Source organism: Fukomys damarensis, unplaced genomic scaffold, assembly GCF_012274545.1.
Source record: "Fukomys damarensis isolate Sample0158 unplaced genomic scaffold, DMR_v1.0_HiC HiC_scaffold_23, whole genome shotgun sequence".
Classification (NCBI taxonomy): Eukaryota; Metazoa; Chordata; class Mammalia; order Rodentia; family Bathyergidae; genus Fukomys; species Fukomys damarensis.
In genome coordinates, this window is record NW_022900935.1 from 20,399,089 (window position 1) to 20,414,006 (window position 14,918).

The 14,918-nt window shown below is 46.9% G+C and overlaps 1 long non-coding RNA gene across 1 annotated transcript in view; it reads left to right on the plus strand.

Annotated features, from left to right (window-relative positions):
- Positions 1-9,221, plus strand: part of LOC104868608 — a 12,637-nt gene extending 3,416 nt beyond the window's left edge. Inside the window, exon 3 of the long non-coding RNA XR_782051.2 lies at positions 9,017-9,221. This is a non-coding gene — a long non-coding RNA (uncharacterized LOC104868608). The remainder of the gene's footprint in view (positions 1-9,016) is intronic.
- Positions 9,222-14,918: the final 5,697 nt, after the last annotated feature.

The window sequence follows — 14,918 nt, forward strand, 5'->3', positions numbered from 1 at the left end:
AAAAAAAAAAAAAAAAAAAATCTGATTTTAGGCTTCTTTTGAAAAACCCTGAGTCTGCTCGCACACTCCCACCCAGATGTAGTTACCAGGCACTGGGCAGCTGCTGCCCCCTGGAGGTAGGACTTGTGCCCTGCAAGTCTTTTCCTCTGGCCCACCCTTTTGTGTCCTTCCCCGGCCTTGCCCCTAGGGAAGCCTGGAACTTGCAGTCCCTGACCCAGGTGGCAGAAACACAGTCAGTTAGCCAAACATTTCTTTTTAAGGTCAAAAGTCCAATGAGTACAAAAGATTATTTAAGAAAAAGTGAATCTTCTTCCCTCTGAGGTGCCTGGCTGCCTTCCCTGTGTCTCCTTTCACAGATAATCTTTTTACAAGCAGTCACTGAACATTCATTGGCATCTCTTGTGTGCCAGACAAGCAGCTGGGCTTCAGGATCACATGGTACTTTTTCAAAATGTGGACACAGGAATTTCGTAAGCTATTTGGAGAATTTGTAAAATTAGAGCTTATAAATCTCAGTTTGGTAAAGTCCACCGTGTTTTCTGTTGCTTAACCAGGCAGAGATCACTCTACTCAAGATGTGATCTCCTAAGTGGAATTATCATTATACAGTCGTGTAGTCCACGGCGATGGCTCTGGAGCTCCAACCCTCCGCGGCCACTGCTTCCAGTGTGCAGATGGCGCTCCTCACAGGGACATCCAGCTGAAGATGCAGGATCTGAAAGTCTGATGTGCCTGAGAAACAAGTCACGTGCTACATCCCCGTACACCCTAGCGCCTTCAGGAGCAAGCACCACTTTCTAGCTTTCCATGCTAACCGTTCCCTTCAAATACAGGGAGGCCTGGGCTGTGAGGTGAGGGCACAGTCTGGCTTTTCAGTCCAGAGCAGGCCCACACTGCTACCAGAGGTGACACTTGGTCAAGCTTGGTGTGGGGAAGAGAAGTGGAGATGGCGGCCTCCATCCTGTGCTTCCCTCTCTCAGCCCAGCCTTCCACCCCACCCCCACTCTCTGGTTGTCAGGCGCCACCCATTTACAGCCACACTTAATAACTGCACCTCAGAAGGTGGGGACTGGGTGGAAGGGAGGACGGAGCTGTAAGTCAGACCACTGTGCCTGGCCTGGGTTGTTTGGGTTTCACTTTGAATCTGGAAGTGCCCACGGGGGCAGTTAGGGGTGCGGGAACCTCTTCCTCTGGAAAGTCTCCTGAGAAGCTCTGCAGAGTGGGAGCCCACCTCTCAGCAGCCTGAATCGCCTGTCAGTGTAGTCCAGGACCACTACCAGCCTAGGGTCTGTTACAGATCTATGAAGTAAGCACAGAAATTCCAAAGAAGCTTTCATAACAATTTTACAAGGTCTGCTGAATAGTATTGAATTAGAGACTAATGTTTTGCATCTTTTAATTTTTTTTTTCATTTTGTTCTGTTGTTTTAAGAGCTATAGTAAGGGCCTGGGATTTAGCTCAGTGACGCTGCACCTGCCTTGCAAGCGCAAGGTCCTGAGATCAATTCCTGGTACCAGAAAAAAGAAAGAAAAAAAAAGCTATGGTAAAATGTACATAACACTCAGGCATGGTGGCACACAACTGTAATTGTAGCTCTTGGGAGGCTGAGGCAGAAGGATCACTGTGAGTTCAAGACCAGTTTGGGCTAACAGTAACTTCAAGGGCACCGTGAATTACATAGGGAAATTAAGCTATACATACCATAAATATGCCATTTCAACTATTTTAAGTGTACAATTCAGTGATTACATTCACAATGTTCTATCACCAGCACTATTTCATATATTTTTAAAACTTTTGTTTTTAGTTTGAGACCACTAACAAGTGTTGACCCAGGGTTTTCCAAAGTCTTAAAGGTTTGAAGGAAACAGGTACCTAATTCCAGGACCAAATAGCATTGTTTGGCTTCCTTTCCAGAAACTGCTGAGGTCGGCCTGAGTACAGGGAAGTGCACTGAGGCTCACTGGCACAGCCCTTAAAGGAGGCTAGCAAGGCATGGTACAGCCTGGGTTAGAAGCAGGGGCCAGTGTCTCCCTTCTCTCGCGATAGCTTCACGGGGCAGGAAGGAGGGATGACAGGCTGAGGGGTGTCTGTCTAGAGGCTTTGGGCTTTCTGATTCGGCTAGGGCAGGCATTTGTTTCCAGTCCCAAGAATGTCAGCTTCAGCTGGTTGGGCTCTCAGTGACTTGGTAGAGCCTACTCACCTTGCTTAGAGGAGGAGCCTGGGGCTAACGAAAGGACTTGTCCATGGTCAGGGACAGTTAGTCATGACCTCGGGTTCCCGCCTTGGAATTCCCAGGCCAAGGTGTTTAGAGTCACATAGAATGGGATTCACATTCTGGCTCTAGCAACACTGCACAGCTTTGGGCTTCCACGCCCTCAACTATAAACTGGATAATTTCTACCCCCTGGGTGACTGTACCAGCCCACCTGAGCATCTGTGCCCCAACTGACATCTCTTCTCACTTGATCCTCCTGCCAGCTTTCTGAGAGATCTTTGTCTTTTCTGGGACTCAAAACATTTGTAAAATGATGGGGCTGGAGAGAAGCAATAGTTCTGTTTGGCTGTTGAGGCAAAACTTGCTGGCGGCTCGCCCATGAGCCATTTTCTTCCTTATAACAGGTCTGACAATTTTTTCTTTACAAATGATCTGTTCCCTTTGCCCCTTTTTCCTTTTTCTATCCTCTTTTCCCTGCCTAAAATGGAAACATGAGACCTAGAATTACAGCACTAACTTTGGGTTCCTGAGGATAAAAGTCATGTAATATGATGGCTAGAGTGGGGGACACGTAGAACCTGAGTCCTTAGTGACATCATGAACTGATAACCTAGCTTGGGTGTCTAACAACTACTTTTTGTTGTAGGGATCAAATTAATCTTTTTACTTGTTTTTCTTGTTTTGTTTTGTTTTTGGTACCAGGAATTGAACTCAGGCCCTTGCACTTGGGAAGCCGGTGGCAGAACTACTGAGCCAAATCCCCAGCCCATCTTTGTACTTGTTTAAACCATTGTTTTTATGACTTTACATTGTTTGCTGCTGAATGAAGTCATAACTAACTAACTGGAGTGATGTTGAATTTGAAGTTTTAGAGGAAGGGTTCTAGGCCAAAGGAAGAGGAAAGGAGTTACCTATGAGCACCAAGTTAGCCAAATAAGAATTAAGTCATTCATTCATTCATTCAAGAAGTTTATTGGAGGCTAGGCTATAGTTTAACAGTAAAGCACATGCTTAGCATGTGAAAGACCCTGGATTCAATTCCCAGCACCAAAAGAAAAAAGAAAAGAGCCAGGTGTGGCAGTATACGCCTGTAATCGCAGCACTGAGAGGCTCGGGACAGTTTAGCAAGACCTTGTCTCAAACTAAAAATTTTAAATGGCTGGTAATGTAGCTCAGGTGAAAGCCCTAGATTCAATCCCAAGTACTGAAAATAAATAACTAGTTTGAGGACCTACTGAAAATTTAGCAACAAACAGACAAAAGTCCTCTCCCTTAAAGAGTTTGCCTTTGGTGGCAGGTAGAAGCCAGACCTGACCTCTGAGCTATTGCATTTTCATTGGTCTCAAAGTTGGTGGGGACTGAAGTCTGATTGATCAGGTGACAGGGTGGGGTGTGGCATGTCTGTTCTCACAGTCCTTTTCACCCACCCATTGTGTTAGCAAATCAAAATGGTCATCATACTTATCCAGGGTTTTCTGTGAGCCAAATACTGGGTTACATACTTGTCAAGGGAGGTATTGTTATCTCTGTTTTATAAGAAGGTGAAGAAAGCCTCTGTCACAGCTTACTGAGTTCTTTCTGGCTCCAGAAATGCCACTGCATTCAGTTGGTACTCTTTCTCTGAGCATCTTTTGTTCCTGTTTAACAGCCCATTTCCTGATGTCCCCTTCTCTCCTTCCTTTGGACAAGGACTGCCTCTTGTTCTCTGCAGTCAGGCACCTAACAAGAGCCTGACCCCTTCGTTCATTTATCCCACTCTTCTTTTCTTTTTTTTTTGGTACCATGGATTGAACTCAGGACCTTTTGCTTGCAAGGCAGGCGGCGGAACCACTGAGCTAAATCCCCAATCCTATCCCACTCTTTAAGAAGCTTTCACCATGCTACGTGCTAGGAATGTAGCCAAGTCACAGAGACACAAGTGAGGAAGGGGCTGGTGACACATGAGCATCACATCAGAAGGGCCAGTACAAATATAGGAAAGAGAAAAAAGTCAGACTGGGGTGGGGTGGAACCAGTCAGGGAGAGCTTCCTGGAGGAGCAGACACCTGGTCTAAGTTCCAAGGGAGAAGCAAAAGTTGAACAGATAAAGCAGCAGTGGATGTGTCTGACGGGAGTAGCGAGCAGTGGGCTGAGGGAGACAGAGAGGTACGGAAGTAGTAGAAGGGGTCAGGAGACCCGAGGCTGGGAAGTCAGAGGGCGAGGATTTGGCAAGGTTGGGTAGGCACTGGGGAGCCTCTGATGGATGAGAGCAGGGTGAGGTGTGGTCACATGTCTGGCACTCCATAGATACTTGGCGGTGCAATGTGTATGAAAGAAGGAATGATAACTATGGGGTTCCATGCATGTGTCCTTCAGGGTGGTGGGTGCAGACAGGTGAGCTGACAGTAGAAGGACAAGTCAGGCAGGTGTGTGAGCACCAGCTAGCTTGCATTCACCTCTTGCTTCATGACTGTCCTTCCTGGGCCACCACCGTCATTCTCTGAGATTTTTGCAATAGTTTCCATACCAGTGCCGTGGCTTCTGCCCTCGCCCCTGCACACGGTGCTCCCCATGGACACCCAGAGGGATCCTTTAGAGCCAAGTCCTCCTCTGGACTTGGCACCACGCACTTGCCACCCCACTTCCATCAAATGGCGGCTAGTGCTGTCAGTGACTTCAGCCGTGTTCTGGCACGGGCAAAGCTGTTCTTAGTGGGAACGATGTCCCAGAAGTCGTGGTACCATGGGAAAATATGTGGGTGCTGAGCTCAGAGCAAGAGCAGCAGCCTGGCCTTCACCAAAGTGGCCGACACAGAGAAAAGTCTGGTATCACACACTCTATGCAGGTTTCATGCTGCCTCCCAAAGTTCCACCAAAATCTAACCCAACAGACAGGAGGACCTTTTGGTCTGAGACCTTCAACAGTCCCTGTGTGTGCTGAGCTGAGGTGGTGCCCTCCCTACATCCTCTGTTTATACCACCAGTACTGCTAAGGGCTCCCACACCTTGCCTACGAATATGGGTCACACCCCATCCACACCAGCCTGTGGGTGTTGCTGATGTAAGATGCTGCCTCAGCAAGATTCTGACAAAAACAGCTCCCCTCCCATAGCTGAGAGGCAACTGGCCCCAAAAGGGAGAAGAGGACAAGCATCCAGGTGACTCCTCCAGCCCTCTTTCCTGGGCTTGGGGCCTGGTAGCTTGTGAAATCCCCCCACTTGGACCTGAAGTGTGATGTTGCCATCCAGACAGCCCTGAGTGTCGGCAGGGTATTGTCAGAGTCCCGCCCCACACTCAGGAGTTGCCAGCGGAGTGGGAGGAGAAATCACAGCCTGGGCCCCTGAGCCAGGGCCACAAAGAGGGTTGCTCTCTACTTCTAGGAACTCCGGGTTGGTGTTGTCTGTGCCATAGCCCTCTCTGCTCCCACCGAACATGCATTAGCAAGGAGGGAAAGTAGGGCTACTGCCAAACCCCACAATGTCTCGAAGTGATGTAGCTGCATAGCGTTTGCCTCATGGGTTTCTTCTCAAGTGTCAGCTTTCCCTGGAAAAAGATGTACACTTATTTATGGCAGCCTCATGTGTCAGGGACAAGCCTTTGAGGCTAAGCCTGTACCTGATATGAAGATAAATACTCACACTGGGGTGTAAAATAGTAAATAAATAAGTGTAATTTAGATCATGTCACTCCACCACCAAAAAGCCTCCTGCCCCCCTCCCCCGTTGCACCAAACATGAAACCCAGTCCTTACCATGGCTCACAGGCCACCAGGATCACTGGGTTCTCTGTGGTCTCATTGCCTTCTATCCTTTCCCTACCATCCTCAACTGAGCATGGGGCCAAGGCCATTGTACCTGTCATTCCCTCTGACAACCAGACAGATGTCACCTTGGCAACAGCAAAGCCTTCTCTAAGGACCTCTAGAATAGCCACCTCCTTGTCCTCATTATCACTTCCTGTTTGCTTACCCTGCTTCATTTTTATTCGAGGCATTCATGTGGATTCTATTCCCCTAGTTAGATGGTATACTTCAGGAGGGCAGAGTCAGTATTTACCCTATTACCACCTTTATCCCTGGCACCTGCAGCAAGGCCCTTACATAGCAGGTGATGTGCTTGATAAATACTTGTTGAAGGACGATGCCTGAACCCCTAACTGCTCCTGTGTGGCCTGCAACTATACGGTGTCCCTGATGACTTCCTATAACTGTGATCTCAGTTTGTCTCCACTCTGTGGTGCTGTCAGAGGAGAGTGGAAATTTCCACTTGAAGCCTGGAAGGACATCATGTTCCCTGGGCTTGGCTAGAGGGGCTGGGAGGAAATTTCCACAGCTCCAGGCTGTGCCCGGTGGCATGAGAGGAGTGGCTGGGGAGTCCAAGGAGGGGCCAGGACTACTAACCAATGTCTGTGCCTGCTGCTCTGCCCAGACTCAGAGATTGCTGTGTTGTTTGCAGATAAGCTTGGGTTTGGGGTGTCCAAGAACCAAAGAGCCAAAAGTATCTGTGGCCCTCAACAAGTTCAGTCGGCTTCCTTTTCACATGTAGAAACTGTGACCCAAAGAGGAGAGAGGCAAATTGTCCAAGATCACACAGAAAGTTAATGACGGGATAGACAGACTCACAGCACTGCATAGGTTCAGGGTTCACCTTTTTCTCTTCCGTTCCCTCCCTGTCTCCTGCCCTTCCTTCCACCTAATGGCTCCCTACTTTTGGCCTGCAGCACCCGGACCTCTCTGCTTTTGAGCCTCAGGCTTCCTGAGGCCAAGTCATGCCCCTCCTCTTGCATAGCTGCGTACCCCTCCTGCGCCTCCACCCCTACCCTCATCCCGCTGCACACTTTGCTATACATTTATACATTTTATGATTTTGGGTTTTTTGGGTTTTTTTGTTTGTTTGTTTGTTTTTTGAGACAGGGTCTCACTATGTAGTTGAGACTGACCTGGAACTCACTATGAAGCCCAGCTGGACTCGAACTCACAGCAAGCCTCCTGCCTCAGCTTCTCAAGTACTGAGATTACAGGCATGCACCACCATGCCCAGCTTGCTATACATTTTAAGCCCCCCAGTGTTCAGGTTGATGACCTGGACCACTATGAAGCCCAGCTGGACTCGAACTCACAGCAAGCCTCCTGCCTCAGCTTCTCAAGTACTGAGATTACAGGCATGCACCACCATGCCCAGCTTGCTATACATTTTAAGCCCCCCAGTGTTCAGGTTGTCCCTCATTCCAGTTAGGTGAGAATGTCTGACTCAGCAGGCATCAATATCTTGTAATGATCCTGGGGCAATTTCATTTATGGCAAAGTTTGGAACTACAGTTTTAATCTCCACCTCCTACTCCTTGGCTCCTGGGCTGCAGATAACCTGCTGATCTTTTTTCCTCCAGGTTTCCTTCCTGGATTCCGATCCTGGGCTCAGGACAGATGTTGGCTGGCCAATCCTTTTCTGCTTCTACCCTTTGCTTAGCCCTGGGCCTCCAGTCTGCCTGGATTGCCTGGTCTGACCTGTATCAATCACTATCTTTAGGCACTTAACAACAGAGACCAACAGTGACCTCAAGATGGATGAACAGAGAGGGTCCTTGATATTCAAGAAAGAAAAGAGATATGGGGTCAGGCAGACTGGGTTCTAATAGCAGCCAGTTCTGCTTCCTGGGTCTGGGCCTCAGTTTATTCATCTGTGAAAGAAGGATAAGGCATGGAGGAAATGCCTACCTTGTAGTTTGTTGTACGCATCAGAGATCCTACCCAACATAAGGGCCCTGCCCCTCGGGGCCTATCACGCTGGAGCAGGCTGCTTTTGCCTTGTTGGTGGGGAGTGATGGAAGCCTTCTAAAATAGCCGTCTCCTGCTCCTGCCATCACTCCTTATTTCTCTCTTGTCTTGTTTGTTGCTGTTTTGGTACTGAGGATGGAAACCAGGGCCTTGTACATGCTAGGCAAGCACTTTACCACTTACCTACATCCCAAGCCCTTTTTATTTTTTTATTATGAGAAAGGCTCTTGCTGAGTTATTCAGGCTGCCCTTGAACTTGCAATACTCCTGCCTCAGCCTCCCAAGTAGTTGCCTTGTCTGTTTTTCTTTTGAGACAGAACTTGCTATAGTGGTACCTCAGCTCTTGAACTTACTTTGTTCCACATTCTGATCGTGAACTAAATCAGTTGCAAACCAAGTCAAGTTTCCCCTTGAAGTACAATGTAAATAAAGTTAATGTATTCTGACCCCTACGAATGTGGTTGCAATCTGATTTTGGTCGTGAACCAAATCAAAATTTCCCACAAGGTTCAATGTAAATAAGGTTAATACATCCTGAATTGTGTGTATTTTTCTAACCACAAAAATATGAAACAAACTACAGTACAGTATACTTACTTGCTTGAGGTAACTTGGGGAGGAGATCATTGTGTGGAGGGAGAGTCTTCTGCATAAGGACATGGGGGACGTCTCCTTCAGGGGTTTTCTCTTTGTCTCTTAGCTGCAGGGTCCATTTTGATGAAAAATCTGTAATGTCACTTAATTTTTCCTGCACTGCATAACCCTCCAGAAACGAGAGACTGCATTATTGTTTACCAGATTTAATACTGTTCGTCACAGTTGTGCTGGGGTGGTGCTTCTGAAAGAAAACCTGGCACTCCATTTTTCTTTTTTTTTCTTTTAATTTTTGTTTTGTTTGGTACTGGGGATCGAACTCGGGACCTTGCGCTTGCGAGGCAGGCAGCGGAACCTCTGAGCTAAATCCCCGGCCCTCATTTCATTTTTCCATAGTGGATTTTCTCACACCACTGCTCACCTCCTCCCTGTGTTCCTCTTCCTCTTCCTCAGTGCAGTGCTCCTTAACAAACGCCTTCCGCTGCTCACTCGAGTTCAGAGAGTTCTTCCACGGTCAGCTCCTCCTTATGGTCCTCAAGGAGCACTTCTGTGTCTGCACCATCGACGTCTAGGCCGTACTTTTGCCAACGGACACCCCCCCACACACTACCTGTGCTTCAGACCCTTCAAAGTCACCTTCAGTGACACGTTCCGGCCACAGTTTTCTCCAGGTTGAGTTTAAGGTCTGGTAAGCGACATCTTCTCAGGCTTTGTCAATGAGGTTGATGGAGCAAAGGATGCTGAAATGTTTCTTCCGGGACTCCTTCGGAATCAGGGATGTCTCTTCAGTGACATTAAAACATCTGGTGAAGAGCCTTTGTGCACAGCTTCTTAAAGTGGCAGATCATTTGCTGGTCCACGGGCTGCAAAAGAGGTATTGTGTTGGGAGGGGGACTTGACCCAGCGTCCATATCATGTACCGAGGCTTATAGGGGTGCCAGGCACTGTCCATGAGAAGAAGGCAGCTTTTAGGTTTTTTTGTTTTGTTTTGTGTTTGTTTGTTTGTTTGAGACAGGGTCTCACTATGTAGTTGAGACTGCTCTGGAACTCACTATGTAGCCCATGCTGGTCTCGAATTCACAGCGATCCTCCTGCCTCAGCCTCTCAGTGCTGGGATTACAGGTGTGTGCCACTACGCCCTGCTAGCTTTTAGACAATGTTTGTCAAAAAGATATTTAATGGTAGGTGTGAACACCTCGTGCAACCATTCCTTGAACAATTATGACCCAAGCTTTTGCATCGGCCTCCACATGACAGGCAGCCTGGCCACCACACAGTCTGTTCCTTGAATGCGAGAGAAATCTGGGGACGGTGCACCAGCAGTGGCCGACCCTTCAGATCGGTGCTTGCATTCCCACAATCTGTCCTTCATGAGCTTGTGCCCTAGCCGTGCCTTTGCCTGCAGTGTGATACCGGCTGCGCTTGCCTCTTCTTCCAGGAGACCCCTTTTTCGTCACGGTTGAGCGCTTGCCGAGTGACAAGTCTTCCTGCCTTTCTTGAGGGCTTCTGCACAGAACCGGACACCTCACCATGTCTTGTCACACTGTGGATTCCACTTCTCGTCGAATTTATCGAATGCCCTTCATTGGCTTTAAATTCACCACTTGTTGGACTTGTGGAGGGAATTCTTGCAGTAAACCACTGTGGGATTTCCTGGCTTTGTCACAGATCATAGCTTCACTAAAGCGATCACCTGCCAGCTGCTTCTCATTCAACTGCACTAACAAAAGTGTTTCCACCTCTTCTAGCACTTGTGTTCTCTGCTTGGTTAACGTTGGTACTCTTTTTGCCACATAACTCCTTTGATGGCATCTTTATTCTTCAAAATAATGGAGATTGTCCACATCACCATCTTGTACTCCAAGGCCAGATCGATCACACAAATACCACACTCAAGCTTTTCTACAATTTCCTTGTTCAGTTCAACAGTTATTTTCTTCAAGACCTTCTTCATGCCAGGTGTGGTGGCACATACCTGTAATCCCAGAACTTGGGAGGCTGAGGCAGGAGGATTGCCTCAAATTCAAGACCAGACTGGGCCACGTAGTTCAAAGCCAGCCTGAACTACACGGTGAGACCCTGCTTCCAAAGACAGCAATAAAAGAAACCAAAACAATTAAACTAAAACCTTTTTACCATTCTTGCTCTGCACATTTTTGTTACCTTCATTCTTGCTCTGCGCTCTTCATTACCTCTGTCACTTCATTACCACTCTGCACTTTCTTTTCACCACCATGTTTGGTCTGCTTTCTTAGGAGCCATGCTGGATTGAATGATAATGCAGTACTGTGTGTTCTAAAAAGCACACAAAAAAAGCCTCACAGCAAGTGTGCAGGTCTGTCTGTGGCCAGAATCTCAACTAGAGGTAGCCCAACCACAGTCAGAGCAGAGAGGATGGCTACATTTGGGTTTTTTGAGGGGGTTCTTTTTTGTTTTGTTTTTTGGTATCAGGGATCAAACTCAGGACCTGGTGCTTGCTAGGCCGGCAGCGGAAACACTGAGCTAAATCCCCGGCCCAGATGGCTACATTTGTGCCATTTGTGTGGGGAAGATGGCAGCGGTCATGTTCATTACCCGATTTGGAGTTCATAAATGGAAGAAAAATTTTGCCGAACGCTTCTGTTTGCAAACTGAATTGTTTGTGAATAGAAGCAACTATGAATTGAGATACTGTAATTTGCCCAAGGTAGGTCTTCAATTTAGGATTCTCCTGCCTCAGCCTCCCAGAATGCTGGGACTCTAGGTATGCACCCCCATATCTGGCATCCTCCCTTGTTTTTAGTCACAGTATTTATGTACCTTTTTACCACCCCCCCATTAGAGGATGTGCTTCAGAGAGCAGAGATAGTGTGTATCCTATTAGTACCTGTGTCCCTGGGCCAGCAGAGACCTAAAATAGGACCCCATACACATATGCAACATGCTCAATGAAAACTTACGGAAAGATGCATGAACCCCTGACTACCTACCTCTGTTTGCCTGGAACCATGAGTTGTTCCCCCTCATCTCCATCTACTCCCTGGCCGGAGATGGCCACCACTGCATGGTGCTGGCTAGGGGCACCTTGAGAAGGGAGATGGCTGTGAACCTTCTGAAAAGGACACTGCCGGAGAGGGCTGCCTCCCAGGCTGACTGATGAGCGGGTGCAGAAGCTGCAGGTGAAGTCAGGAAGGATCAGTCAGAGTGTCCACTTGCCTGGAAATGCAGGGTGAGGTTCCTGATGGGAGATTTTCCTGGAAACCCACAGAAGTGCCCTGGAGAACCGAACCATTAGGCACCTGTCACATCCAGAGGCAGCAGAGCCCATGTACAATCAACCAAGGCTTTTTTTTTTTTTGTACTTGGGATCGAACTTGGGACCTTGCGCTTGCAAGGCAGGTGGCGGCACCACTGAGCTAAATCCCCGGCCCAACCAAGGGTTTTTGAGCAGGAGGGCAAGGTGGAGCAACGATGAAGAAGCTGACCACAGTGTCCCCTGCCTGCAGTTATTCCAGAGGAAAACAGGTGAAACTTCAGCCTGGAGAGGACAGCTCTGATAGCAGGTAAGACTGGGCCTCTTAGAAACCTCTAAGACTGCACTTATGCACCCAAGAGGCAAAAGGCACAGAAACATCTCACATGGCAGCTCCAGAAGAATTACAGGGGCTCTGGCAAGAGAGCAAGACATTGCCTCGGCCACACCAAGTCTCACGCGTTCAATGATTCGTTCGTCGGGTAGCTACACTGTGAAGCAGGTTTGGGCCAGTACCAGTGGAATTGCTGCCAAATTCCTGTGTAGACCTGTGCTGGGAATATTTCTACGTAAAATGTGAGGGGAAAAATCATTTCCTAATTAAAGTATACAATAGCTAAGGCTCGATGTCACCTTGCCCGAGAGCCGGCTGTGGCATTCGGAGAGACGACTCCATTTTGCCTCAGGTGCAGCCGAGGCCTCAATTGATGGTCTGTGGTCCTCGAAGGCAAGATAACATCAGCTGAAGATGTCCTGGTTTTTGGAGAACTTAGTAGTAACACAAGAGAGAAAGGTTTCACCTTGGGAGGGACTAATTCCTCATCAAACTTAACTCATCCCACCTACCACGGTAGGAATGCTCTCTGTACAGTCCTCCTCAGTGGAAGAACCTTGTGACTTAAGATCTTCACCAGCTCCTTGTGTACTTTGGTTTTTTTGTTTGTTTGTTTTTTGAGACAGGGTCTCACTATGTAGTTGAGACTGACCTGGAACTCATTATGTAGCCTGCTGGTCTCGAACTCACAGTGATCCTCCTGCCTCAGCCTCCAGAGTGCTGGGATTACAGGTGTGCGCCACCATGCCTGGCTTCCTCATATACTTTGACCCCTGCCTTCTAAGTCACCTGCTGCTCCCTCCAATTACTGTGTACCCCAATCTTGGGAGTCTTTGTCTTCGCCTGCTCTGAGGCACCAACCTCCCAGCTATGCAAGTCTCTGTTGTCTTTTCTTTTTGAGCCCTTGCCATCCCCCTTTCTAGGTAGTTGGAGGATTGCTCCCCCTGGTAGACTTGGGAGGGCCTTTATGTCCCAGGCCCACTTTCTCTCCCTGTGAAATGCCTGTTAAGAGAGTCCTACCAGGTTTTGCCTGTCTGCAAAAAAAAAATCAAAGCGTTCTTGGTCCCAATCAGGGAAACTGAGTACAGCACAAGCCCAACATCTGAAGTAAAGTCTGGGAGGCCTCAGGAAGTCAGGTGAGTCTGAAGAATGATCTCAATAGAGTGAGGAAGTTGAAATTCTAAAATTGGCTGGGCGTGGTGGCGCATGCCTGTAATCCCAGCACTCGGGAGGCTGAGGCAGGAGGATCACTGTGAGTTCAAGACCAGCGTGGGCTACATAGTGGGCGCCAGGTCAGTCTCAACTACATAGTGAGACCCTGTCTCAAAAAAAAAAAAAAAGAAAGAAATTCTAAAATTGATTGTTTAGGGCTGGGGATGCAGCTTAGAGATACAGCTCTGGCTTTGCATGTGTGAGGCTCCATGTTGGCAGAGGCATAATTTACACAGCACAAAATGCTCTTTAAAAAGTGTACAATTTTGTAAATTTTTATAAATTTATAGAGTCGTAAAACCATTACCACAATCTAATTTTAAAACATTCAGTCATTTCATAAAGATCTCTCAGGTCATCCCCACCTCCAGTCCCCAGGTAACACTAATCTACTTTCTGTCTTATAGACTTGTCTTTTCCAGAAACTTCATATAAATTAAATAATAAATATTGGCCTTTTGCATTGGAATTATTTTCACTGGGCATAAGATTTCTGAGGCTCATTCATGCTGTGGCATATAATCTATACTTCACTTCTGTCCATGATCAAACAGTATTTTATTTTATTTTAGCTCTTTCTTCTTTGGCATGGGAGATCGAACTCAGGATCTCACGCATGTCAGGCAGGCGCCCTGCCACTGAGCTACATCCTCGGCCCAGTATTTTGTTTTCTGTATTTAACACATTTTGATTATTCGTTTGTCAGCTGATGGACATTTGGGCTGTTTTTGTATTTGAGCTATTATGAACAATGGTAGCTATGGACCTTTGTGTACAAATCTTTGTGTGGATATTTGTTTTCATTTCTCTTGGGTAGATTCCTAGAAGTTTAATTGTTGGGTTGTTTAGCAACTATGTGGTTAGCTGTTTGAAGAAAAGAATTGTTTTGGTTATTTGGGACCTTTGTGTTTTTATATAAGTGATTGGATCTGCTTGTCAATTTCTATAAAATCTGCTGGGAATTTGATAGGGATTGAATTGAAAATATAGACCAACAGATATATTTTGTAGATTTTATTGTACAAATCTGGCACTGCTTTTGTTAAATGTATTCCTTAATACTTCTTTTTAATGTGATCATGTGTACTTAATTTCATATTGAAAGAAATAATAACTATTATAATTTTTAATATTGAGAAAAAAGAAAAAACAGTTTTTTTTGTTTTCTGGGGTTTGTTTTTGTTTGTTTTGAGACAGGGTCTCGTTATGTGGTTCAGGTTGGCCTTGAACTCACTATGTATTCAAGGCTGGCCTCAAACTCACGACGAACCTCCCACCTCACCCTCCCAAATACTAGGATTACAGACAGGTGTAGCCAACATGCCCCACAAGATGTTTTACAGCACCTGTAATTACAGCACTCTGGGATGCTGAGGCAGGAAGATTCCAAGTTCAACCCCATCATGGGCAACTTAGTGAGACCTTGTCTTAAAATTTAAGAAAAGGAATAGGGCTATAGCTCAGTGTAAAGACACTGGGTTTCTATCGCCAGTACTGAAAAAAAAAAAAATCCTGACTATGCAATATTTGAGAAGTGGTTCACACATTATGATCTGATACAGTGGTTCCCAACCTTT